Source organism: Rhinoderma darwinii (assembly GCF_050947455.1).
Source record: "Rhinoderma darwinii isolate aRhiDar2 chromosome 12 unlocalized genomic scaffold, aRhiDar2.hap1 SUPER_12_unloc_9, whole genome shotgun sequence".
NCBI lineage: Eukaryota > Metazoa > Chordata > Amphibia > Anura > Rhinodermatidae > Rhinoderma > Rhinoderma darwinii.
In genome coordinates, this window is record NW_027461880.1 from 245,793 (window position 1) to 270,991 (window position 25,199).

Below are 25,199 nucleotides of genomic sequence, written 5' to 3' on the forward strand. Positions count from 1 at the left end.
TTCTTAGAGGCGATTTATCAAGGACCTAAAATTAGGGAACCAGGAAGGGGAGAGCCCAAACATATCTGCTGGAAGCGAGGGTGCCCGTATTATACCAGGACAACACTTCACAGCAAAATTCCCCAAACTGCAAAGGTGCGGAGTGTGGACCAAAAGGGGGATAAGAAAGGACGCCATATATCAGTGCGACTCCGGCCTGTGCAGAAAGGATTGTGTCACAGCGTAACACACATCTATGGATTATTTTATTGTTTTTTTTACCCCATTATTATACCCCCTGACTATGCCCCTGATGTACTCTGCCCAGCTTACATGTACCCCACTGTAAAGGATCTGCCAGGCACAGCTTCTGTGTATACGCCCAGCTTACATGTACCCCCACATTATAAACGGAAACACCAGTAAGACTCCAAACAAATAGAGAATCTGGGTTTATATTTAGGGGGTCTGTATTTATTAAGGGGTCTAGTCTGGGGTCTGTATTAATTTAGGGGTCTAGTCTGGGGTCTGTATTTATTTATTTAGGGGTCTAGTCTGGGGTCTGTATTTATTTAGGGGTCTAGTCTGGGGTCTGCATTTATTTAGAGGTCTAGTCTGGGGGTCTGTATTTATTTAGGGGTCCAGTCTGGGGTCTGTATTTATTTAGGGGTTAGGTCTGTAGTCTGAATTCATTTAGGGGTATGGTCTGGGGTCTGTAATTATTTAGTGGTCTGGTCTGTGGTCTACATTGATTTAGGTGTCTGGTCTGGGGTCTCCATTGATTTAGGGGTCTAGTCTGGGGTCTGTATTTATTTAGGAGTCTGGTCTGGGGTCTGTATTTATTTAGGGGTCTAGACTGTGGTCTGTATTTATTTAGCGAACTGGTCTGGGGTCTGTATTTATTTAGGGGTCTAGTCTGGGGTCTGCATTTATTTAGAGGTCTAGTCAGGGGTCTGCATTTATTTAGGGGTCCAGTCTGGGGTCTGTATTTATTTAGAGGTCTAGTCAGGGCTCTGCATTTATTTAGGGGTCCAGTCTGGGGTCTGTATTTATTTAGGGGTCCGGTCTGTAGTCTGAATTCATTTAGGAGTTTGTTCTGGGGTCTGTAATTATTTAGTGGTCTGGTCTGTGGTCTGCATTGATTTAGGGGTCTGGTCTGGGGTCTCAATTTATTTAGGGGTCTAGCCTGGGTCTGTGTTTATTTAGGGGTCTGGTGTCTGTAATTATTTAGTGGTCTGATCTGGGGTCTGTATTCATTTAGGGGTCTAGTCTTGGGTCTGTATTTATTTAGGTGTCTGGTCTGGGGTCTGCATTTATTTAGGGGTCTAGTCTTGGGTCTGTATTTATTTAGTGGTTCGGTCTGGGGTCTGTATTTATTTAGGGGTCTGGTCTGGGGTCTGCATTTATTTAGGGGTCTGATCTGGGGTCTGTATTTATTTAGGGGTCTGTTTTTGTTTAGGGAGGTCTGGGGTATATAATAATTTTGTAGGTCTATCTGTATTTACTCTAAAAGTATTGAATAAAGCCCTATTTGACAAAAACCATCACAAAGGAGCTTTACGAAGCACTTACACCAGTTGAACCGACAATCCAAAGCCTCTACTTACTACCTAAAGTCCATAAAGACTCTAAGATTCCTCCAGGAAGGCCCATCATATCAGGTAGGGGTAATATGACAGAAAAAAACTGTAAATTTATTGACTATAATTTAAAGGGATTTGTCGAGTGCTTACGATCATACGTACGAGACACAGCAGATCTTCTGCAAAAGGTTGATGGAATCAATATAGAGGATGATATGTTGTTAGTCACTTGCGACGTTGAGTCGCTATACACCAGTATACGTCATGCTGACGGACTCAAAGCAGCTGAATTCTTTCTCAACACAGGAAACATGGAAACGAATTTCTCTAAGTTTATACTTACCTTACTTGAATTCGCCCTTATTCACAACTTTTTCATTTTTAACGGGTCTTTCTACCTATAGCTCCAGGGAACGGCAATGGGGGCGGCCTGTGCACCCTCATATGCCAATTTGTTCCTCGGGCTGTGGGAGAGGGATCTTTTCCAGGGTGGGCAGGGTGTCTCAATGGACCAGGTCATATTTTGGGCCCGGTACATTGATGACATCCTGCTCATCTGGAAAGATACGCCGGCATCACTTGCGACTTTTATACATGACTTGAACAAAAATGACTTCAATATCAAGTTAACCTATCATTCTGATAAACATCAAGCAGAATTTTTGGACATTAAACTATTACTGGACTCTAATGGTTTCCTCCAAACTGATGTATTCCGTAAAACCACTGCGGTAAACTCTTTTCTTCATGCTTCTTCTTCTCACCCCAAACAGACTATACGGGCAGTACCAACAGGCCAATTCTTCAGGATCAGAAGGATTTGTTTCTCTATAGAGGTCTTTCAAAAACAAGCCTATGACCTCACTAATCGTTTTCTGGCCTGCGGATATAGCAAAAGATCGATCAAAAAAGCGTACTATCGTGCCAAAAGTACTCCGAGAGAGAATCTTTTATTCCCTAAACCGAAAAGCCAGTCTGAAGTACAGGTAAGATTTACAACAAACTACCAATCACGCTGGTTTCAAATGAAGGGAATAATTAAACAATTTTGGCCCATTTTACTCACAGACCCCACAATAGAAAAATATATCACCAAGTACCCAAGTATCTCTGCGAGACGATCACAAAACCTCAAAGACTATCTTGTCAAGAGCTACTATCAACGTAATGACTTGAAGTTCCCATTTGGTACTAGGGGCCCAAAATGGGGCTGTAGAGCATGTGGAAGTTGTGTTGCGTGCCCCAACATTGAGAGGGCGACCTCTTTTTCTGATTCAGCAGGTAAGAAAACCTTTACCATTACGCATTCAATTTCGTGTTCAACAAAAGCAGTAGTTTACTATGCTACAAGCCCATGCCCCAAAATATATATTGGTCTCACCTCCAGAGAATTTAAGATCCGGGTTAGAGAACATGTAAGAGACATCATGGGAGCGGGGGCCATTGAAACATTAGAAACTTTAAAAGCTGTAGCCAGACACTTTAAGACACACCATGCATGTGACCCGACGAAATTTAAAGTTAGGGGCATTGATTGCATCGAACCAAATATTCGTAAAGGCGATATATCAAAAAAACTGGCTCAGTGTGAATCAAAGTGGATCTGGACTCTGGGGACTCTGCGTCCACTTGGACTAAATGAAAATGTGAATTTTGCTCCATTTCTCTGACCATTGACCTCCAGTGGGTCGCTCTTTATAACATAAATGTACGTTGTATATATTTTATTTTAATTTGTATTGTTATTAATTTGCCCTCCATTTTCAGTTTCTCTACAGATAGTTGTGTCGCTACTTTATTGGGTGACCTCGGAAGTACGAATATTTCTATGAAGACATGTGGCTAATATAGCGAATAATGACTCATATAACAATAATATGCATATTGATCCATTTTGGTTATATGATTGCATAGAAATATACATTTATTTGATTAAATGCACTAAATGTATTTTATGACCATTTTTATTATATATAGCTTATACATGCATATATTTTATGCATCTGTTGTATATATTTCTATTATTCTTTGTTTCCACATTGGTTACACGCTTTTCACCTTTTATTCACACACACAGTCATGTTTGGAATATGTTTCTGTACCATGTACGTATACTTTTTTCTTCACTAATGTCATTTCTCTTCTATTTATATTTTTATTCGTTTTTGCACTTGCATATTTATTTATATGTCTAAATATGCATATCTATACATGTCACTTAATATATATAGATTTTTTATTTTTCATGATATATATTTATATTTTTTGTATATACATAGTTTTGTGTACACTTATACTATATGAATTCACATAACCAATTTTATACATAGGTTCTGCTCACTTTTTTATCACACATAAAAACATACAACATATAATGTTTTATCAATTTCGGGTCACTTTATTTCATATCACCATCATACATAATATAAATATATTTTTAATCTATTTATTTGTATGCATTTATTTCTCAATGATGTGCTTGACATATAACCATGATCGATGATAGAATTATAGTTCATAACGCCATCGCCATACTGTCAGTTTGGTACTTCATCCAATGTATAAATCTATACTATGTCTTTTGTTGCGACATCGTCCAGTCAGGCTAATCTGTATCCATACCCACCTATATATCCAGGCATGTACAGCTGTGCGCTTACGCCAGGGGGAGTGACTGGGCTATCTCGTGGCTCGTGCGTCTATATCCCGGTGGGCGGGGTTTCGCGACGTCAGCCGTCGTCGATCCCCCGCCCGCCTGGATGACGCGTGGCCAGGAGTGTGCCGTCGGCCATCTTTAGACCTGGCGCATGACGCCAGTACGAGCTAACACATTGCCTGGATGAGTAACGCCCCTATCATGCCTGATTGGATGCTGTGCATGTAAATGGAGGGTCCCACTGGAGAGACGCCACCCCCGGACGAAGGCATTTCACCAAAACGCGCGTGGGATGTGACGTCTCTGGTTGTGCTAAGTGAGCCACATGGGTAGGTTACTTGTTTACTCATCTCTTGATCTTGCTTGTCTATGTTCTGTTACTACGCACTGACCATTATACCCAGTCACCTGCATATATATGATTGCTGTACTGCCGTTCACATGCTGATCAGCTGGATCATTGTGACATGTGCGCCTGACATCCAGTACTTTGAGTGTTGGATTGTATCTCTCAATACCCATGCCGGTTACCAAGTGCTTACATTTTGCTCTCTGCACAGAGGGACGTCCTGTTCATGCTTTGCATGACTCATTTTTATTGTTTATGTATTCTGAATAAAGATTGTATTTTTCTATATGAGACTACTGTGTGTTAATTGTACCCCATACCTTGTAGGTGTTTCTTGCTCAAATATCGGGGTCAATACACCAAGATATACTTGCTTTATATATGTTTTTGTCCCTTTATGGTTTACGATTCTATAACTATACATATAGGTTGACATAAACTTTCCTGAATGTACCAATAGGTGATTATTGCAGGTTCCCCTGGCTTGGATTTTGTATAGACTTGGTAAACTGTTGTTTGGCCAGCTACAACTCCACTATGGCGGTGCGGCATAGCGGGTCCACATACCCACAGATCGTGACATGTTCTAACACAGTCTTATACTGTCAGCGATGATTGGAAACTGTCAGTATGTATGGACACAGACCTTTAACCGGTTAAGGACTAGGCTGTTTTACAGCTAAATGACCAGAGCAAATTTGACAATTTTGCTATGCGCTTCTTTAGATGACTATAACTCTGCAGGTGAATAAAGTTCATCTTTGAATTTTACACTCTTAAAGGACAGATAGGGCTTTGTTTTAGTGGCATTTGTCAGTATATATCATTTTTATTTCTTTCTCTAAAGTGGGCAAAATTGGAAAAAAATGCAAGAATTTAGCAAATGCGTCAGTTTATACCAGCATTTTTCACACACGGCATAGACCACGGCCAAAATTCATCTCCTTTCACATTCTGCCACTTCTCCCGTGCATGGGGATACCAAATATGTGGGCCTTATTATCACATAGAGATGTAGGAGGGCGGACGATAGAAGAAGATTATTTCACAAATCGCTTTTTTTCAAAGCTGGTTTTACAAAACTCAACAGAGTTTCTATAACACGTCCAAAATATCTGCTCTTGAAGCAGAAATCCCAAAATATTCATCTAGGGGTATAATGGGAATTTATTTTTTGGGGTTTTCTAAAATAAGAAATTGCAGGTTTATGCGCATGGAGCTCTCCAACAGATGAACTTTAGAGAACATCAAACATGACATCCACCCCCCACCCATTCCCTCCCCCACCCTTGGAGTAAAATCAGGGGACAAATAAAAACGTAATGTAGGGCAAATATATTTTCAACGAATTAACTAAAATCTAATAATTCAGAACAGTGTGGTATTTTTTAAAACATGGCTCAATGCACAGGCCTGGTTGTGAGGGACATGAGGGACAGAAATATCGGGAATCTTTGCGGTGCCCGTCTTTTCTGCAGACGCGGCACTTTTTCTGGGGGTTGCTTCTGGTTGCTGTTGGGGGAATCCGACTGATGAAGTGTCTTTCAGTCAGTCGCGTGACATCCTCAGACTGGGGGCATTCTCGGGTGTCCTGAACATCAAAAATGAGGCCTTCAATAATTTTCTCCTGGAAATCCAGGTATGTGTCTCTGCCTCTGTTTTTTTTGTAGAGCGCAGATGAGTTGTGGATTTGCCACCTGTAACAGATAAATGGCCACTTTTTTGTACCAGGTTTTAGTTTTGCGTTTTACTAAATAGGGCTGTAAAACCTGGTCGCTTAAATCCACCCCCCCCATGTACTTGTTATATTCGGACACGCTCACTGGTTTGTGCTTGTCCGATGTTGCCCCTCTTTCCCTCACTGCCACTGTTCCTGCGGTATGAATCGTGCTTAGCACATACACGTCTTTGCGATCCCTGAACTTGACCGCCAGCAATTCCTCGGATGCATAAGCACAGGAGTCCCCCTTTACCATGCGCTTCCCCACTAATTGCTGTGGAAAACCAATTCTGTTTTTGCGCATGGTACCACATGCCCCAGTCCTTGCAGCATGCAAATGCCTAAACGGGCACACTGGAATAAAAATTGTCGCAGTACAGGTGGTACCCCTTGTGAAGCAGAGGCTGCATTATCTCCCACACGATCTTACTGCTGGTGGAAAGATCAGGGGGGCATCCAGGAACATTTATTGTGCGGTCCCGCCCTTCATAAATCCTGAAGGCGGTGGTATATCCTGACCTGCTTTCACACAGTTTGTAGAGCTTAACGCCATATCTTGCCCTTTTGGAAGGTAGATATTGGCGAAAGCTAAGTCTGCCATGAAAGTTGAGGAGGGATTCGTCCACACTTACATTCTGCTCAGGGGTGTAGAGTTGCAGAAATAAATTATTCAGGGAATTTATTAGCGGTCTTATTTTGAACAACCGATCCCGGTTTGCATCGGTACTTGGGGGGGCCTGTGCGTTGTCATTGAAGTGGAGGAACCTCATTATTGTCTCATAACGAGACCTGGGCATTACTGCAGAATACACTGGGGTGGCTTGGGCGGGTCTTGTTGACCAGTAAGACCTAATGGAGGGCTTTTTGACAATACCCATATTTAGGGTGAGCCCCAAAAAATTTTTTTAATTCCTGCAAATTGGTTGGCGTCCAATCTCTGGAATGGGTGGATGAAGGTTTCTGGCTTATATATTGAGTGGCATATAAATTTGTTTCGTGGACAATCTGATTTAGGATGTCGTCCGTTATAAATAAATGGAAGTAATCCATTTGGACAAAATTTGTATTGTCCACGGTTATGCCAGGAGTGGCAGTAAATCCATGGATTCTAGGCCCAAAAGATGGGGCAGGTGCCCATACAAGAGCCTGGACTGAAGGGACCAGGCTGTCCCGTGCTACAGCGCTACTTGGCCCTGCGCTTTCATGTTCTGCAGTTTCAACTGCATCAGGGACAACGTCCCCTGAAGATGAACCTGAAGTGACGCTGTCATCGTCACTGCCTAAAACAGGTTCCATCTCGGACGCCATCTCTGATGCGGTCTCCGACTCAGACCACAGCATGGCGTATGCCTCCTCGGCGCTAAACAACTTCCTCGCCATAACGTAACTAACACTAACACTAACTAAACAAATTATTTTTTATTTTTTTTATAAAACACACAAACTAACTGCTATATATATCTACACTACCGCTAACAAAAAATAAACCGCTATTGCTATATATATTATATATATGTGGATATATATATATAATTATATACTCCCTACCTGCCTATTCTAATAGAATAAAAGAAAGAAAGGTAGATAGATAGATAGAAAAAAAGATAGATGGATAGATAGATAGATAGATAGATAGATAGATTAGATAGATAGATTAGATAGATAGATTAGATAGATAGATTAGATAGATAGATTAGATAGATAGATTAGATAGATAGATAGATAGATAGATAGATAGATAGATAGATAGATTGTATAGATAGATAGAAAAAAATAAATCTGCCTTATATATTGAGTGGCATATAAATTTGTTTCGTGGACAATCTGACTTAGCGCTACTTGGCCCTGCGCTTTCATGTTCTGCAGTTTCAACTGCATCAGGGACAACGTCCCCTGAAGATGAACCTGAAGTGACGCTGTCATCGTCACTACCTAAAACAGGTTCCATCTCGGACGCCATCTCTGATGCGGTCTCCGACTCAGACCACAGCATGGCGTATGCCTCCTCGGCGCTAAACAACTTCCTCGCCATAACGAATAACGTAACTAACACTAACACTAACTAAACAAATTTTTTTTTATTTTTTTTATAAAACACACAAACTAACTGCTATATATATCTACACTACCGCTAACAAAAAATAAACCGCTATTGCTATATATATTATATATATGTGGATATATATATAATTATATACTCCCTACCTGCCTATTCTAATAGAATAAAAGAAAGGTAGATAGAAAAAAAGATAGATGGATAGATAGATTGTATAGATAGATAGAAATCTATCTATACAGAGAATGTTTTATGAGTGTAACTGTATTTTTTTTTCACAGTATTCTTCTGGCAGCAATTCTCCCGAGTCTCTTCTTCTCCTCAAACTGAAACAATGTTTGAGGAGAAGAAAAGAGGCAGGAGATTTACTGCCAGAAAAGTCAAAATAAAACAAATGTGGTCGCTGTGATAGGTTTTCACAGTGACCACATGTTCAGGGACCATCAGATTGGTCCCGGATACTCTGCCCAGTGCCCAGAGCTGTTGGTAAGAGCGTGGGCACAGGGCTGTGTGCACGCGATCGAGTGCACACTGTTTTCTATGCAGAAATGCATGTGATCGCTGTGATTGGTTGTCACAGCGATCACATGTTCAGGGGCCAAAAGATTGACCCCTGACATTCTGCCCAGTGCCCATGGCTGTTAGCAACAGCCAGGGCATAGAGCTGTGTGCACCCGATCACGCGTGCACAGTCTCTGAAGTGAAAGACAGACTTGGGGTATACTAACAATGCTCAGGCAAGGATCAGATGGGTTGGGCCCTTCTTATAGTCCAGGAAATCATGTGTGTTGATGATGGTGATTTCCTACATGTGCGTGAGCTGGCCCTTTAAGAGAGGGCACGAGCGTGCGCGCGCACCCTACGGGACAGAGCAGATCGTAGCAGAAGTGAGCGCTGGCGTCTCCTGGGAAGGAGATGGGAACCAGCGCTCACAGATCCATGGCTGCGGGCGTCAGGTGAGTGGACCCGATGGCCCTGGACGCTACAGTATTCCCCCCTCTTACGCCCCCTCTTCTTGGGACTAGAGCAAGAGGAACTTCTTAACAAGAGCAGAGGCATCAAGGTTCTCCTCCGGCTCCCAGGACCTCTACTCAGGACTAAAGCCTCTCCAGTCCACCAAATAGAAAGTCCTTCCTCCTACCCTCTTGCAGTCCAGGATCTCCCTCACCTCAAACACATCAGAAGAACCGCTGGGAGCAGTTGTGGAACAGGAAGTCTTGCTGTAGCAGTTCAGGACCACTGGTTTCAGGAGGGACACATGAAAGGAGTTGGGGATTCTGAGGGTAGGAGGCAGCCGCAGTTTATAGGAGACAGGGTTAATCTGTTGCCGAATCTCAAAAGGACCGAGAAACCTGGGAGCAAACTTGTATGAAGGCACCCTCAAACGAATGTTCCATGAGGACAACCAGACTTTGGTACCTGGAAGATACTGCGGCGGCTCTCTTCTTGCATCCGCTTTTCGCTTCATGCCCGGATCTGTTGCCAAATTTACAGGAAGTCCCCAAATGCAGAGTCAGCAGCGAGTACCTGAGAAGTAGTAGACACTGGAAGAGGGACTCTAGGATGTTGACCGTATACAATGTAAAACGGAGTGGAAGTGGTGGACTCGCTTGTGTGGTTGTTGTACGAGAACTCGGCCCATGGAAGAAGCTGTACCCAGTTATCATGCTGTAAGGAAATGAAGTGACGGAGATAATTCTCCATGATCTGGTTGATCCTCTCGACTTGCCCATTGGACCGGGGGTGATAGGCTGTGGAAAAGTCCAATATCACATCCAGGAGTTTACAGAGAGCCCAGATCCTCGAGGTAAACTGAAACCCCCGATTGGACACAATGTGAATGGCAAGCCATGCAAGCGGTAGATGTGCTGGATGAAGAGATTCGCCATTCGGGGAACAGAAGGTAGGCCGGTCAGCGGGATAAATTGTGCCATCTTCGAGAACCGGTCCACCACCACCCAGACAGTGTTGCATCCTGCTGAGGGAGGAAGGTCAGTGACAAAGTCCATCACAATGTGCTGCAAGGTGGCATTGGGTATAGGCACAGGTTGATGGAGGCCGGCAGGCTTGGAGTTAGTAACCTTGTTAGAAGCACACACCGTGCAAGAAGAGACAAAGTCCACAACATCCTTGGGCAGCGTGGGCCACCAAAAGTGACGAGCAATCAGGTCTCGGGTTTTACGAACACCAGGGTGCCCAGCCAGTTTAGAACTGTGTCCCCATCGGAGAATTCTTCTCCTGCCTGCTAATCGAACAAAAGTCCTCCCCGGAGGGATGTCTCTAACCTGCAAAGGATTGGCAGTGATAATGCAGGACGGGTCTATGATAGTTTGAAGAGACTCCACCGTGTTATTCGTTTCAAATGACCTGGACAGGGCATCGGCCCTCACATTCTTGTCAGCGGGACGGTAGTGGAGCACAAATTGTAAACGGGTGAAGAACAGCGGCCACCTGGCTTGACAGGGATTTAGTCGTTGAGCGGACTGAAGGTAGGTGAGGTTCATGTGGTCGTGTAGATTAGGATGGGGTGAGCTGCGCCCTCCAGCAGATGTCTCCACTTCTCCAGAGCCAATTTGATGGCCAGTAGATTCTGATCCCCAGCAGAGTAAATGCGCTCTGCAGAAGAAAAAAGTCTTGAGTAGTAGCCACATACTACTGCCTTTCCTTTGGGGCTCCTCTAGAACAGAAGTGCGCCTGCACCAACATAAGAGGCGTCCACCTCCAAAGAAAACTGTATATATACGTCAGGATGATAGAGGATCGAGGCAGAAGTAAAGGCTTTTTTGAGACTAAAAAATGTGGACTCTGCCTCTGGGGTCCACACCTTGGCGTTCACACCGTTCTTGGTAAGGCTGGAAATAGGAGATGTCAGTGATGAGACGTTTGGGATAAACTGCCGGTAGAAATTGGCAAATCCCAGGAAACGCTGTATGGACCTCAGACCTTGAGGACGTGGCCACTCCAGGACAGCTCTCACTTTCTCAGGATCCATCTTGAGACCTTGATCCGATATGATGTAGCCCAGGAAGTGCAGAGAACTCCTCTCAAAGACGCACTTCTCCAGCTTGGCTATAAATGATTCTCCCTTAATCGTAGTAGAACTTGACGGACATGCCTCCGATGAGTCGTCGGATCTGGGGAGAAAATCAAAATATCATCGAGATAAACAACAACACAGATATAGAGGAGATCTCGGAAGATATCATTAACGAGTTCCTGAAACACTGCAGGAGCGTTACACAGTCCGAAGGGCATCACTACGTATTCATAGTGCCCGTCACGGGTGTTAAATGCCGTCTTCCATTCGTCACCCTGGTGGACCGGAGCGGAAGTGAGATGGGGACCAGCACTCACAGATCCATGGCTGTGGGCGTCAGGAGGTGAGTGGAACCGACGGCCCACGGCCGTAGATGCTACATGTGAGTAAACTCGCTAATATACATTCCCGTCCCCCTTGGTGCTGTTTCTGAGATTTTCATAGATTTGTATAGCGCTGATGAGGAACCGGAAGTCTAGTTGTACAGTCTTCTTTGGTGACGACACGACTCTTCGTCATGTGATCGGCCCCGCTGTACTCTATGTACTCGCTGTACTACTGCTCCTGCAGTATACGGAGCACAGCGCCGCTCTCTGAGAGGTTCCTCTGAGAGGTTCCTGTTGTTTTTCCTTTGCTTTATCCAATGCTAAAAACTAATAATGATTTTTTTTTTTTTATAAATGCAAGCCCCTCAGTTGGAGTCACTGGGACCCAACACTAGAATTTCATCTGATTTGACAGATTATGGCACAATTTTCTATGGGGAACTTATGGTGGTTATTTTGATATTCCCATGCTGTTTTCTGACACAGACCACCTACCTAAACATTGCTACAGACAAATCCACCTCTTCATGGTAAAGGTATTCTCTAATGCCAGTGCTGTCTTACAGCAGGATAATGCCCCCGCCACACTGCAAAAATCGTTCAGGACTGATGTGAGGAACATGACAAAGAGTTCAAGGTGTTGACCTGGCCTCCATATTCTTAATTCAATCGATCATCTGTGAGATGTGCTGGAAAAACAAATCCAATCCATGGAGACCCCTACTCACAATTTACAGGACTTAACCCCTTAATGACGAAGCCTAGGTTGGGCCTTAAAGGAACAGTGTCACCAAAAAAAAAATTTCTAACATCAGTTTGATTTTAGTCTTTTATTAAAAACTTTTATATTTATTTGTGTGTTTGTGTTTCACTTTTTTTTTATTTTTACACTTTTTCTTCCCTATGGGGGCTGCCATTTTTTACTCCATTTCTGTATGTGCCGATTAACGACACATACAGACATGTAATATACGGCAGCTCCAGTCCCATAGGGACTGCGAACGGGGCCCGTTCGCAGTCACTATGGTGTACGCCGTCTGTGTGAACGGCGCATGCGCCGCTCCCACACAGTCCAAGTTGAAATGCGCGCCGTCCGGCGCCATTTTACTGTGGACCGGAAGTCGCGGCCGGACAGTAAGATTACTAGTTCCGGTCGCGGCTTCCGGACTTGTGCACATGGAGCAGCGGCAGCAGACGGAGAGGACGGACCGGAGGGAGCGGCGGCGACTGGAGCAGGTAAGTGATTTCTGTGTATGTACGTGTTTTAGTGTGTGTTTACTACTGTATGTAAACCTACTACACTGTGTGTTAGCGCAAAAAATGGTGACACACAGTGTAGGAGGTTAGACCGTTCAAACCCCTCATTTCTCCCGGCACTAGCCAGGATAAAGGGGGGGGGGATTCTGAGAGCTCACTAGAGCGAGTGAGTTTTTCCCAATTTTGCAGCAAAAAGCAATGTGGTTGCTTTACCACATGCAATGCTGCAATTTTGGGAATGGCTCCATTTAGTGACCAGCAATGGGAAATATTATAAATTAGAATCTAATTTATAATATTTCCTGACTCGTGAAAAAAATAAAAAAAATTAGAACAATGTTTAATCACCTATGCACTAATTGTTTATCTAAAAAAAAAAAATACATGTTTTGCTGGCAACACATTCCCTTTAAGGCTCAGAGCCCATTTGTCTAATCTGACATGTGTCACTTTATGTGGTAATAACTTTGGAATGCCTTTATTTATCCAAGTGATTCTGAGACTGTTTTCTGGTGACACATTGAACTTTATGTTAGTGGTAAAATTTGGTTGATACATTCAGTGAAAAACAGAAAAAATTACAGAAAATGTGGTGTAAGGCAGATGGTTATACCACACAAAATAGTTATTAATTAACAATTTGTTTTTTTAAATAAAGGACTTAATATTGAAAAAAGGTTTTTTATACAACTGTTTTTTTTTTGTCTATCTAGGTGACTTGAAGTCAGGAATCCCTGATCGCTATTCTAATACACTGCACTACATGCGTAGTGCAGTGTAAAAGTGCTGTCAGTTACTCACTGACAGCAAACCTAAGGCAGGACAAACTAGGCTTCCGTAGATGACAAACCCGGAGGCCATTATTAGGCCTCCTGTTGCCATAACATGATGGAATAGAACGTCAAGGAGCAGGAAGGGGTTAAAGGATCTGCTAACGTCTTGGTGCCAGATACCACAGGACACTTTTAAAGATCTTCTGAAATCCATGTCCCAAAGGGTCAGAGCTATTATGGCAGCACGAGGAGGACTACACAAGGCAGGTGGTTTTAATGTTATGTCTGGATGGTGTATATGTTAGTAATTCATTTCTATTCATTTGTACATTGATGGAAATTAGGGTATGTTCACACGCAAACTCAAAAATATCTGAAAATACAGAGCTGTTTTCAAGGTTTTCAGCGTTTATTTACGGCCGTTTTTGGAGCTGTTTTCAATATTGTCTAGGAAAAACGGCTCCAAAAGTGGCCCAAGAAGTGACTTGCACTTCTTTTGTGAACATACCCTAAAAAAAGAGTAATTTTTCTGTGCTTTTTATTTTTACAATATATATCAATCACCCTAAATATTGTAATCTTGGGGCCTACATTGCTCCTATGTAAACATGGGAACGCCACCATTCTCACCAGTTTTAAGGCGTAATGTAAGTCTTAGGCCAAAATGTAGTAGTAGTCGAAACGCCAATCCAACCGAGATGGAATATGAAATATCCAAGATAGAAGGGAGTCCCAGGCATAAAATAAGATAAGATAACTTTATTAATCCCCGAAGGGAAATTCCAGTATCACATAAATGGATTCTGGGAAACGGCATCAGGGATCTTTTATTATTAGGTCTCTGTGCAGATTGAGATTCTGATGTCCAAGGTGAAGATGATGAAGAAGACTAGGTGGTACTGTAGACAAAACAAAAAATAATCAGACCAGACGATAATCACTCAGCAATATACTGGTGCCGAAGCTCCAGCCATGATTTCACAAAAATACTATAGATGTCAGTGATCATACCTGTACTGCTGGTGTTTCTTCTGTACCACAGCTGTTGGTACTTATCTCCTCCTCTTTCTTTGAAAGGCATGGACGCGGCACAAGGGACAGCATGGATTTGTCGGGATCCAATGTGCAATACAAGGCAGATGGAATATGTGAGAACATGGCAGAACGGTGACTTGCTCTCCAATCTCATAGTCCTCTAGGCATATAGTGCAGGACTGGATGTCTTCGTTTTCAGTAAAGGTTCGAGATGGGAGTCTATCAATCTGCCTGCCTCTCCTGCCTCGCCGACGTTGTCTTCTCTGCACAGGTCTGCTGTCTGTGGTCTCTGTTGTCGACTGTTGGTTGGGAAGCAGCTGACTGGTGCTTGGTGTTGGCTCCACCAGCCTGTTAGATGTTTGCTGAGGAGATCTGCTTCCTTCTCTGGACGGCTGCAGGTTTGGTAGCGGCTCACTGGTGCTGGGGTCTTGTGTTGGTTCCTCCAGCGTTTCGGATCTCTCCTGAGTAGTTGATGGAGTAGACCCAGGCTGGGATTCTCCAGGAATTCTGAGCTCGGTCTCACTATTAATACGACGGCCACTTGTCGTTTCAGACTGTTCTATTGGCTCAGGTCGTAATGGGGACCGGCTTCTGTCCGCTCCTTCTTGCTGCAACCTACGGCGCGGTGGAACTTGACCACGTCTTCGTCTCCTGTCGGGGACATTGTCATGGTCTTCATCCTGCTCCACACTCTGACGCCTTCTATGTCCAGATCTTAATCTTCCATCAGCAATGCCTAGATGTGAAACAATGTGTATAACATATATTAATTATGTACAGAAAAAATGTGAAAAAAGATCAATACCAGACATTTCCTATGGACTCGCGTGGCCTTCTTTCTAGAGGAAAGCTCCCATGTTTTTCTAATCTTGGACAACCGTTTTGATACTATGAATATATACACAGTCGAGTCACATTATTATAACTACTACTAATATCCAGAGTAACCGGCGTGTGCAGCACGGACAGCAGTAGACGGGCTGGGAGTGACTCAATAAGGTGCTGGTCAGTGGTCTCATATGTGGAGCCTCGCTGACTCCATACATCCCACATTTACTGGAGGGTGCGTGGGGGAGGATCCATAAAGCGAACAACACGATTGGCGTGGTCCCACAGATGCTCAATTGGGTTCAAGTCTGGAGAAATAGGGGGCCAGGGAAGTACTTGGAAGTCTTGGTCGTGCTCTTCCAACCACTGTCGGGCATTTATAGTCGTGTGACATGTCGCATTGTCTTGCTTTAAGTTTCCATTTGCTCCAGGGAAGACAATCAGCATGTATGGTGGATGTGATCTGTAACGATGGATTCATATCTAAATCGGTTCAGAGCCTTCCATAAAGATGAGTGGCCCAGAGAATACCATGGAAAAATACCCCAGACGCTGACGTCGCCGCCAGCTTTTTCCAGCAATGGTTGTAAAGTCCATCCTTTCGATGAAGCAGAAAACGTGATTTATGGGAGAAGACAACCCTTTGCCAATCATCGGTGCTCTGAGACCAATACTGCCGTGCAAATTGAAGCCATTTTCTCTGATGCACCTTTGTTACATAGGAGCAGTGACCATCCGTCGGGTTCGGAGCCCCATACGCAGTCGGGTTCGCTGAACTGTTGTATTAGACACACGTCTGGTAGCCAACGTTCACCTCTCAAATACATGGCACGTGGTGCTCTGCAGTTTCCATGTCCGTTATTCCCAATGGTGCCATTTGTCCACTCACGATACACTGTCACCACAGCAGCACGCGAACAGTTCACAAACTGCGGTTTCAGAAATACTGCCGCCCTTGGTCCGAAAGCCAATAATCATCCCTTTTTGCAACTGAAAAATGGTGCATTTTTTGCGGACGCAAAACGGACACGTTTGTGTGAAACTAGCCTAAATGTATCTGATATAACAAGTTCCACTTACCTTGATTTATCCGGGAACTTTCGTCTATTGCAAGCTGCAAGAGTTCTCGGTAACTCATTGTTCCTTGTAGCAGGCGGCTTGATGTTTAAATTCAGGAACAATGGAAAAACGGGATTCCTCAAATAAGAGGGAATCTACCACGATGTTCAGAAGTTGCACTGGTGTTTAAGTGCTCTGAACAGATGATGTAGTAGTCGCTTTGTAGCACAAATTCGCTCTTTGAAAAACCAAGTGAAGTTTCAGCATCAGCATCAACTCGAGATATGGCACTGATGTGACCGCGCTTGGGGTACTTAGAACTTCACGCCATTGTGATGTCACTGCTATAGATGCCACACCCTCCATTGTTCTGATGACATCACTGCCTGCAGTGATGTCATAATGCTTACGGTATGTCATAAACGGTCCCCTGCTCTGCATTATACCAATCACTGCAGGAAAGCCTCCAAATAAATAAATAAATATATATTACATTTTTTTATATTTACATATTGCAGCTGAAAATCTCTAATATTTGTTTAGTAAATGTTTCTCTATAATTGTTTAGTAAATGTTGTAGCACACAATTCATCTAAGTAAAAGTCTTAGTAACAGATTACCACCATGGAGAGGTGGAAATGTAACTTTATTTTTCTAAAACTAGATGGTTCTGGAGTAAATAAGAATCCTTTATAACCTAAAGAGGTTGTCTGGTATAAGAAACCCATTGTAAATACCCTATTGGGGAATTCTAAGTTAAGAAAGGACAAGTCTCTTATTGATTTCACTGTGTAATGCTTAGTTTCTCCTGTAGTGGCGCTGCAGGGGAATTCAACACTTCTCAAGTTCCATCACAGATTAAATCTGATCGCTGGGGGTCACAATCAGCGACATTAAGCTGCACTATCTGGATGTACAAATGACACTGGATGAGGGCCGTATTGTGACAGACATTTACACCAAACCAACTGACTGAAAATAACTTTTTAATTTTAGCTTTCAACCCAAATCAGCACAAAAATAAAATTTCACAAAGCCAACTACATAGTGATAGAAAAAGCTGCAGAACTTCGCATATAAATCAGACGGATATGTGAGAGGCAGATAGATAGGGCGTGCTCTAGCAAAGTAAAAAATGAGCCCCCCATTACTTTATTTTTCTGATCTCAAATGCCAAGATACAATCCCGTTAGTAAGCCCTAAATATACACCTCGTGCAATGAGCCATAATACAATTGTGGGGATCAGACCTTAACCACTTCCTGCCGCAGCCATTTTGAATTTTTTTATTTTTGTTCTTTCCTCCTCACCTTCCAAAAGCCACAACTTTTTTATTTTTCTGTTGATATATCCATATGAGGGCTTGATTTTTGCAGGACGAGTTGTAGTTTTTCATGGCACCATTTATTGTACTAATGAAATGAGAAACTGAAAGAACTTTCTTTGTGGGGTGAAATAGGAAAAAAACTGATTTCTCCATTGTTTTTTGGGTTTAGTTTTTATGGAGATCACCGCGCGGTTTTGTTTCGCCATTATCTGAGAGCCATACGTTTTGTTTTCTTTCCGTCGCTGCAGCCGTGTGAGGGCTTGTTTTTTTGTGGCACGAGCTGTCGTTTTTATTGGTTCATGAGACTTTTTGATCATCTTTTATTCCATTGTTTGTGGGAGATGAGATGACCAAAAAACAGTGATTCTGCCCTTGACATTTTTTGTTTGTTTTAATGCATTCACCATGTGGGTTAAATAATGTTATACTGTTATATCTCTGACTTTTACGGACGTGGCAATACAAGTTATGTTAATTTACTTTTTTTACATTGCTTTTTTTTAAACTTTAAATATTTTAACTTTATATATAAATATATATATATATATATATATATATATATATATATATATATATATATATATAAACTTAATTTAACTGTATTTTACTTTCTTTACTTGCCCTCTAGGGGACTTAAACCAGCAATCATTGGATCGCTTGCATGATATACTGCAATACTAATGTATTGCAGTATATCGTGTTCTTTACCTGCTCTTATTAAGCCTTGCCAGGGGTGCAAAGATGGCAGACCTGAGGGCCTACATTAGTCCTCCAAGCTGCAATGACAACCATCGGCACCCCGCAATCGCAGGGGGGCAATGGGCTGTCAGAGATGGCCACCCCCATCTTTCTAATGGCTTAGTTACCGATGTTACTATTGACCTCAGCATCTAAGGGGTTAAACGAGTGGGATCGTAGTAATCTACGATTTCGCTCGTCGCAGTGAACTTTCAGTTGTAACATACAACCAACACCAGCAAATTATGGAGTGACCTCAGTCAGTGACACCACTCCATACTTCCCTCCTGGCCTACACCGTATATATACACGTTGGTTGTCGTGGAAGGGGCTAGGCAGCATTGAAGGGTTATGCTGCTATAAAGCAGATCTTCCCTTACAAAAACTAATGAAGTTTTGGCAACCAAAGGTGCCCCCCTCAGCATCAGAGCCCCATAGCAGCTTCTATGGCTACTAGGGCTATAGTTATGTCCATGTACAGGGGGAAGATTTGACAGTAACACTACAGGTGATGTATTATCACAGTATACATCTAGTATTAGGATAAAATAGAATGACGTACCAGTCCCCAGACATTAGTAGATACGGGTCACTAAGAAAATCATGGTGGTTCCAAGTACCAGGCTCAGGACCAACACCTACAAGAGTAGGAGAGAGAATAAGGAGGTTAAAACGTGGCCAGGTGCAGTGGATTCACTGCTTGTACACAATGCATCTTAAAGGGGTTATGCGGGGACTAAAAGTTATTAGCAGTGTTCTCACTGCATTATGTGATGTCACGGTTTGTGGGTATGTGGACCCACCAGGCCGCACCGCCATAGCAGCGAGGCAGCTGGCCAAACAACAGGGAACCCCAGAAATACATAGTCCCGCACAAGGGTAACCGGATAGTCCAGACAGTGGCCGCAGCTCTGGCACGGATGGAGGTATTTAACACAGGACGTGGCGGATGACACAGGTGCAGTAGACACGACTCCAACTAGTAGGCACAGGAACAAGAAGACAGTACGGGATACAGGAACGGGTAACAGGGCACGGGAACAACTGGAACGGGAAACAGTAAGGGACCATTTGAAAGACAGACTTGGGGTATACTAACAATGCTCAGGCAAGGATCAGATGGGTTGGGCCCTTCTTATAGTCCAGGAAATCATGTGTGTTGATGATGGTGATTTCCTACATGTGCGTGCGCTGGCCCTTTAAGAGCGGGCACGAGCGTGCGCGCGCACCCTACGGGACAGAGCAGATCGTACCAGAAGTGAGCGCTGGCGTCTCCTGGGAAGGAGATGGGAACCAGCGCTCACAGATCCATGGCTGCGGGCGTCAGGTGAGTGGACCCGATGGCCCTGGACGCTACAGTATCCCCCCCTCTTACGCCCCCTCTTCTTGGGACTAGAGCGAGAGAGGAACTTCTTAACAAGAGCAGAGGCATCAAGGTTCTCCTCCGGCTCCCAGGACCTCTCCTCAGGACCAAACCCTCTCTAGTCCACCAAATAGAAAGTCCTTCCTCCTACCCTCTTGCAGTCCAGGATCTCCCTCACCTCGAACACATCAGAAGAACCGCTGGGAGCAGTTGTGGAACAGGAAGTCTTGCTGTAGCAGTTCAGGACCACTGGTTTCAGGAGGGACACATGAAAGGAGTTGGGGATTCTGATGGTAGGAGGCAGCCGCAGTTTATAGGAGACAGGGTTAATCTGTTGCCGAATCTCAAAAGGACCGAGAAACCTGGGAGCAAACTTGTATGAAGGCACCCTCAAACGAATGTTCCATGAGGACAGCCAGACTTTGGTACCTGGAAGATACTGCGGCAGCTCTCTTCTTGTATCCGCTTTTCGCTTCATACCTGGGTCTGTTGCCAGATTTACGGGAAGTCCCCAAATACAGAGTCAGCAGCGGGTACCTGAGAAGTAGTAGACACTGGAAGAGGGACTCTAGGATGTTGACCGTATACAATGTAAAACGGAGTTGAAGTGGTGGACTCGCTTGTGTGGTTGTTGTACGAGAACTCGGCCCATGGAAGAAGCTGTACCCAGTTATCATGCTGTAAGGAAATGAAGTGACGGAGATAATTCTCTATGATCTGGTTGATCCTCTCGACTTTCCCATTGGACTGGGGATGATAGGCTGTGGAAAAGTCCAATATCACATCCAGGAGTTTACAGAGAGCCCTCCAGAACCTCGAGGTAAACTGAAACCCCCGATCGGACACAATGTGAAGGGCAAGCCATGCAAGCGGTAGATGTGCTGGATGAAGAGATTCGCCATTCGGGGAACAGAAGGTAGGCCGGTCAGCGGGATAAAATGTGCCATCTTCGAGAACCGGTCCACCACCACCCAGACAGTGTTGCATCCTGCTGAGGGAGGAAGGTCAGTGACAAAGTCCATCACAATGTGCTGCAAGGTGGCATTGGGTATAGGCACAGGTTGATGGAGGCCGGCAGGCTTGGAGTTAGTAACCTTGTTAGAAGCACACACCGTGAAAGAAGAGACAAAGTCGACAACATCCTTGGGCAGCGTGGGCCACCAAAAGTGACGAGCAATCAGGTCTCGGGTTTTACGAACACCAGGGTGCCCAGCCAGTTTAGAACTGTGTCCCCATCGGAGAATTCTTCTCCTGCCTGCTAATCAAACAAAAGTCCTCCCCGGAGGGATGTCTCTAACCTGCAAAGGATTGGCAGTGATAATGCAGGACAGGTCTATGATAGTTTGAAGAGACTCCACCGTGTCATCCGTTTCAAATGACCTGGACAGGGCATCGGCCCTCACATTCCTGTCAGCGGCCACTCTGCGTGACAGGGATTTAGTCGTTGAGCGGACTGAAGGTAGGTGAGGTTCATGTGGTGGGTGTAGATTAGGATGGGGTGAGCTGCGCCCTCCAGCAGATGGCTCTACTTCTCCAGAGCCAATTTGATGGCCAGTAGCTCCTGATCCCCAACAGAGTAAATGCGCTCTGCAGAAGAAAAAAGTCTCGAGTAGTAGCCACATACTACTGCCTTTCCTTTGGGGCTCCTCTGGAACAGAAGTGCGCCTGCACCAACATAAGAGGCGTCCACCTCCAAAGAAAACTGTATATATACGTCAGGATGATAGAGGATCGAGGCAGAAGTAAAGGCTTTTTTGAGACTAAAAAATGTGGACTCTGCCTCTGGGGTCCACACATTGGCGTTCACACCGTTCTTGGTAAGGGTGGAAATAGGAGATGTCAGTGATGAGATGTTTGGGATAAACTGCCGGTAGAAATTGGCAAATCCCAGGAAACGCTGTATGGACCTCAGACCTTGAGGACGTGGCCACTCCAGGACAGCTCTCACTTTCTCAGGATCCATCTTGAGACCTTGATCCGATATGATGTAGCCCAGGAAGTGCAGAGAACTCCTCTCAAAGACGCACTTCTCCAGCTTGGCGTATAAATGATTCTCCCTTAATCGTAGTAGAACTTGACGGACATGCCTGCGATGAGTCGTCGGATCTGGGGAGAAAATCAAAATATCATCGAGATAAACAACAACACAGCTATAGAGATCTCGGAAGATATCATTAACGAGTTCCTGAAACACTGCAGGAGCGTTACACAGTCCGAAGGGCATCACTACGTATTCATAGTGCCCGTGACGGGTGTTAAATGCCGTCTTCCATTCGTCACCCTGGCGGACCGGAGCGGAAGTGAGATGGGGACCAGCGCTCACAGATCCATGGCTGTGGGCGTCAGGAGGTGAGTGGAACCGACGGCCCGCGGCCATAGATGCTACATGTGAGTAAACTCGCTAATATACATTCCCGTCCGCCTTGGTGCTGTTTCTGAGATTTTCATAGATTTGTATAGCGCTGATGAGGAACCGGAAGTCTAGTTGTACAGTCTTATTTGGTGACGACACGACTCTTCGTCATGTGATCGGCCCCGCTGTACACTATGTACTCGCTGTACTACTGCTCCTGCAGTATACGGAGCACAGCGCCGCTCTCTGAGAGGTTCCTGTGAGAGGTTCCTGTTGTTTCTCCTTTGCTTTATCCAATGCTAAAAACTAATAATGATTTTTTTTTTTTTTAAATGCAAGCCCCTCAGTTGGAGTCACTGGGACCCAACACTAGAATTTCATCTGATTTGACAGATTATGGCACAATTTTCTATGGGGAACTTATGGTGGTTATTTTGATATTCCCATACTGTTTTTTGACACAGACCACCTACCTAAACATTGCTACAGACAAATCCACCTCTTCATGGTAAAGGTATTCTCTAATGCCAGTGCTGTCTTACAGCAGGATAATGCCCCCGCCACACTGCAAAAATTGTTCAGGACTGATGTGAGGAACATGACAAAGAGTTCAAGGTGTTGACCTGGTGTAGCGCCCATGGCCGCGGGCCGTCGGGTTCACTCACCCCCCGACGCCCGCAGCCATGGATGAAAACAATGATCATTAACCCACATGACTTCCTGCTCTATAAGAATGCCCCAGCCCTTCTGATCCTTGCCTGAGCGTTGTTAGTCTTTCCCAGTCTGTCTCGCAAATGGTCCCTTAGTGTCTCCCGTTCCCGCTGTTACCCATGCCCTGTTACCATTCCTGTATTCCGCATTGTTCCTGTGCCTACCCGTGTTCAAGTGTCATCTGCCACGTCAAGTGCCAACTGCCATGTCAAGTGCCATCTGCCACGTCAAGTGTCTTCTGCCGCGTCAAGTGCCATCTGCTCATCGGATACTGCCCGCCACGTCTGGCGCCACTTTCCGCACCTGCCTCCATCCGTGCTGAAGCCACAGCCACCGCCCGGACTATTTCAGGTACCTAAGCATTACTGTCTGCCATCTTACTTTCACATAGACTGTGACCTGGTCAGCTGCCTCCCCGCTACGGCGGAGCGGCCTAGTGGGTCCACAAACCCAGTGTCCGTGACAGTACGCTCAGGCCATGGAACCCGCTGGTCAGCCCAAGACCCCAGTACAGAAGATTCAGACAGAGATGCATGACCTACGCACTCGTCAGGATCAACTCCTTGAGGCGGTGAATTCTATTCTGGTCCGCCTGGATCTACTCGCTGTTCCACCCCCGGTTCTTCCTCCAGAGGCTGTTGCCACTGCCTGTTGCTCCCCCTGTTTGTTCCGGTTCCTCAGTTCCTCTGCCTCTTCCTCCTCGCTACGACGGTGACCCCAGAGCATGCAGAGGATTTCTTAATCAATGCACGGTGCATTTTAGGCTACGGCCTCATCTCTTCCCCTCCGAGGAGGCTAAAGTAGCGTTCATTATCTCCCTCCTCGCTGGCAAGGCCCTCGCATGGGCGAACCCAATCTTGGAGCAACAGGGACCTGTATCCTCGGACCTAGCCTTGTTCCTGCAGTCCTTTCGTACCGTGTTCGAGGAGCCGGGTCGAACATCCTCTGCCGCAGCCACTCTGTTGACCCTCAAGCAAGAAGGCTCCACAGTAGGGGAGTATGCGATCTCCTTCCGTACCCTAGCAGCCGAGCTGGCATGGAATAATGAGGCACTGGTGGCGACCTTCTGGCAGGGACTGTCCTCTCACATCAAGGACGAACGGGCAGCCCGCGACCTTCCTTCTACCTTGGATGCCCTTATCCTGTTAGCCACCCGGGTTGATATGAGAATCTGGGAGCGCTCTCAAGAGGTTCGTTAGGAGAGCCGGGCCCACAGACCAGCACCCCCTGCCCAGAGACCACTATTGTCCACTCCTAGTGCGCTACCTGAGGAACCCATGCAGGTAGACAGTCCGGTTATCTGAACAGGAGAAGCAGCGCAGACGCTCCTCTGGACTTTGCATGTATTGCGGCCTCAAGGGTAATTTTGTGCGCCAATGCCCACAGAAACCGGCAAACTCCAGTACCTAGGGTTGGTTGGAGAGGCAACTCTAGGTGGAACGTCTCCAAACGTTAAAACCTCTTCCAAATTATCGATACCTGTGGCCATCGTCACCGGACAGACATCACATCCTTCCACCGCCTATCTTGACTCTGGAGTGGCTGCTAATTTTATCCACCAGGATCTAGTGGATCGGTTTCAACTACCCACAGTCCGTCTGGAGAGACCCCTGGCAGTTGCTTCTGTGAATGGTCTACCCTTTCCTGATCCGATCATGCTCATCACTGAGCCGTTGACATTACGGGTCGGAGCTCTTGACTCAGAACAGATCTCCTTCCTGGTACTACCCAAGGCTATCAATCCTATCCTGCTGGGTCTGCCATGGCTCCGTCTACACACCCCGACACTCGACTGGAGTTCTGGAGAAGTTCTTCAATGGGGTTCCAGATGCCATAGCCATTGCCTGTCACAAGTCCGTTCTGTTGTGCCCCCTCTGCCTCAGTCACTCTCCGATCTACCTTCTCAGTATGCCAGTTTTGCGGATGTCTTTTGCAAACGAGAGGCTGAGACGTTGCCTCCACATCGGAATTATGACTGTCCCATTGAACTGGTTCCCAATGCTTCTCTTCCCCGTGGACGAGTATATCCTCTCTCCTTGCCAGAGACTT

The 25,199-nt window shown here is 45.1% G+C and overlaps 1 protein-coding gene across 2 annotated transcripts in view; it reads right to left on the reverse strand.

Annotated features, from left to right (window-relative positions):
• The window catches only part of LOC142698209 (protein kinase C delta type-like), a 285,129-nt gene that overhangs the window by 146,909 nt on the left and 113,021 nt on the right, over nucleotides 1-25,199 (reverse strand). Inside the window, exons 3-5 of one of the 2 annotated variants that reach the window (XR_012865732.1) lie at nucleotides 19,286-19,361; nucleotides 14,748-15,507; nucleotides 14,513-14,635 (exon numbers count right to left, since the gene is read on the reverse strand). The exons of the other annotated variant lie outside the window; for it this stretch is intronic. The gene's annotated coding sequence lies outside the window, so the exon portion shown is untranslated. Of the gene's footprint in view, nucleotides 1-14,512; nucleotides 14,636-14,747; nucleotides 15,508-19,285; nucleotides 19,362-25,199 lie in introns of those variants that run through there. 2 annotated transcript variants of the gene reach the window in all.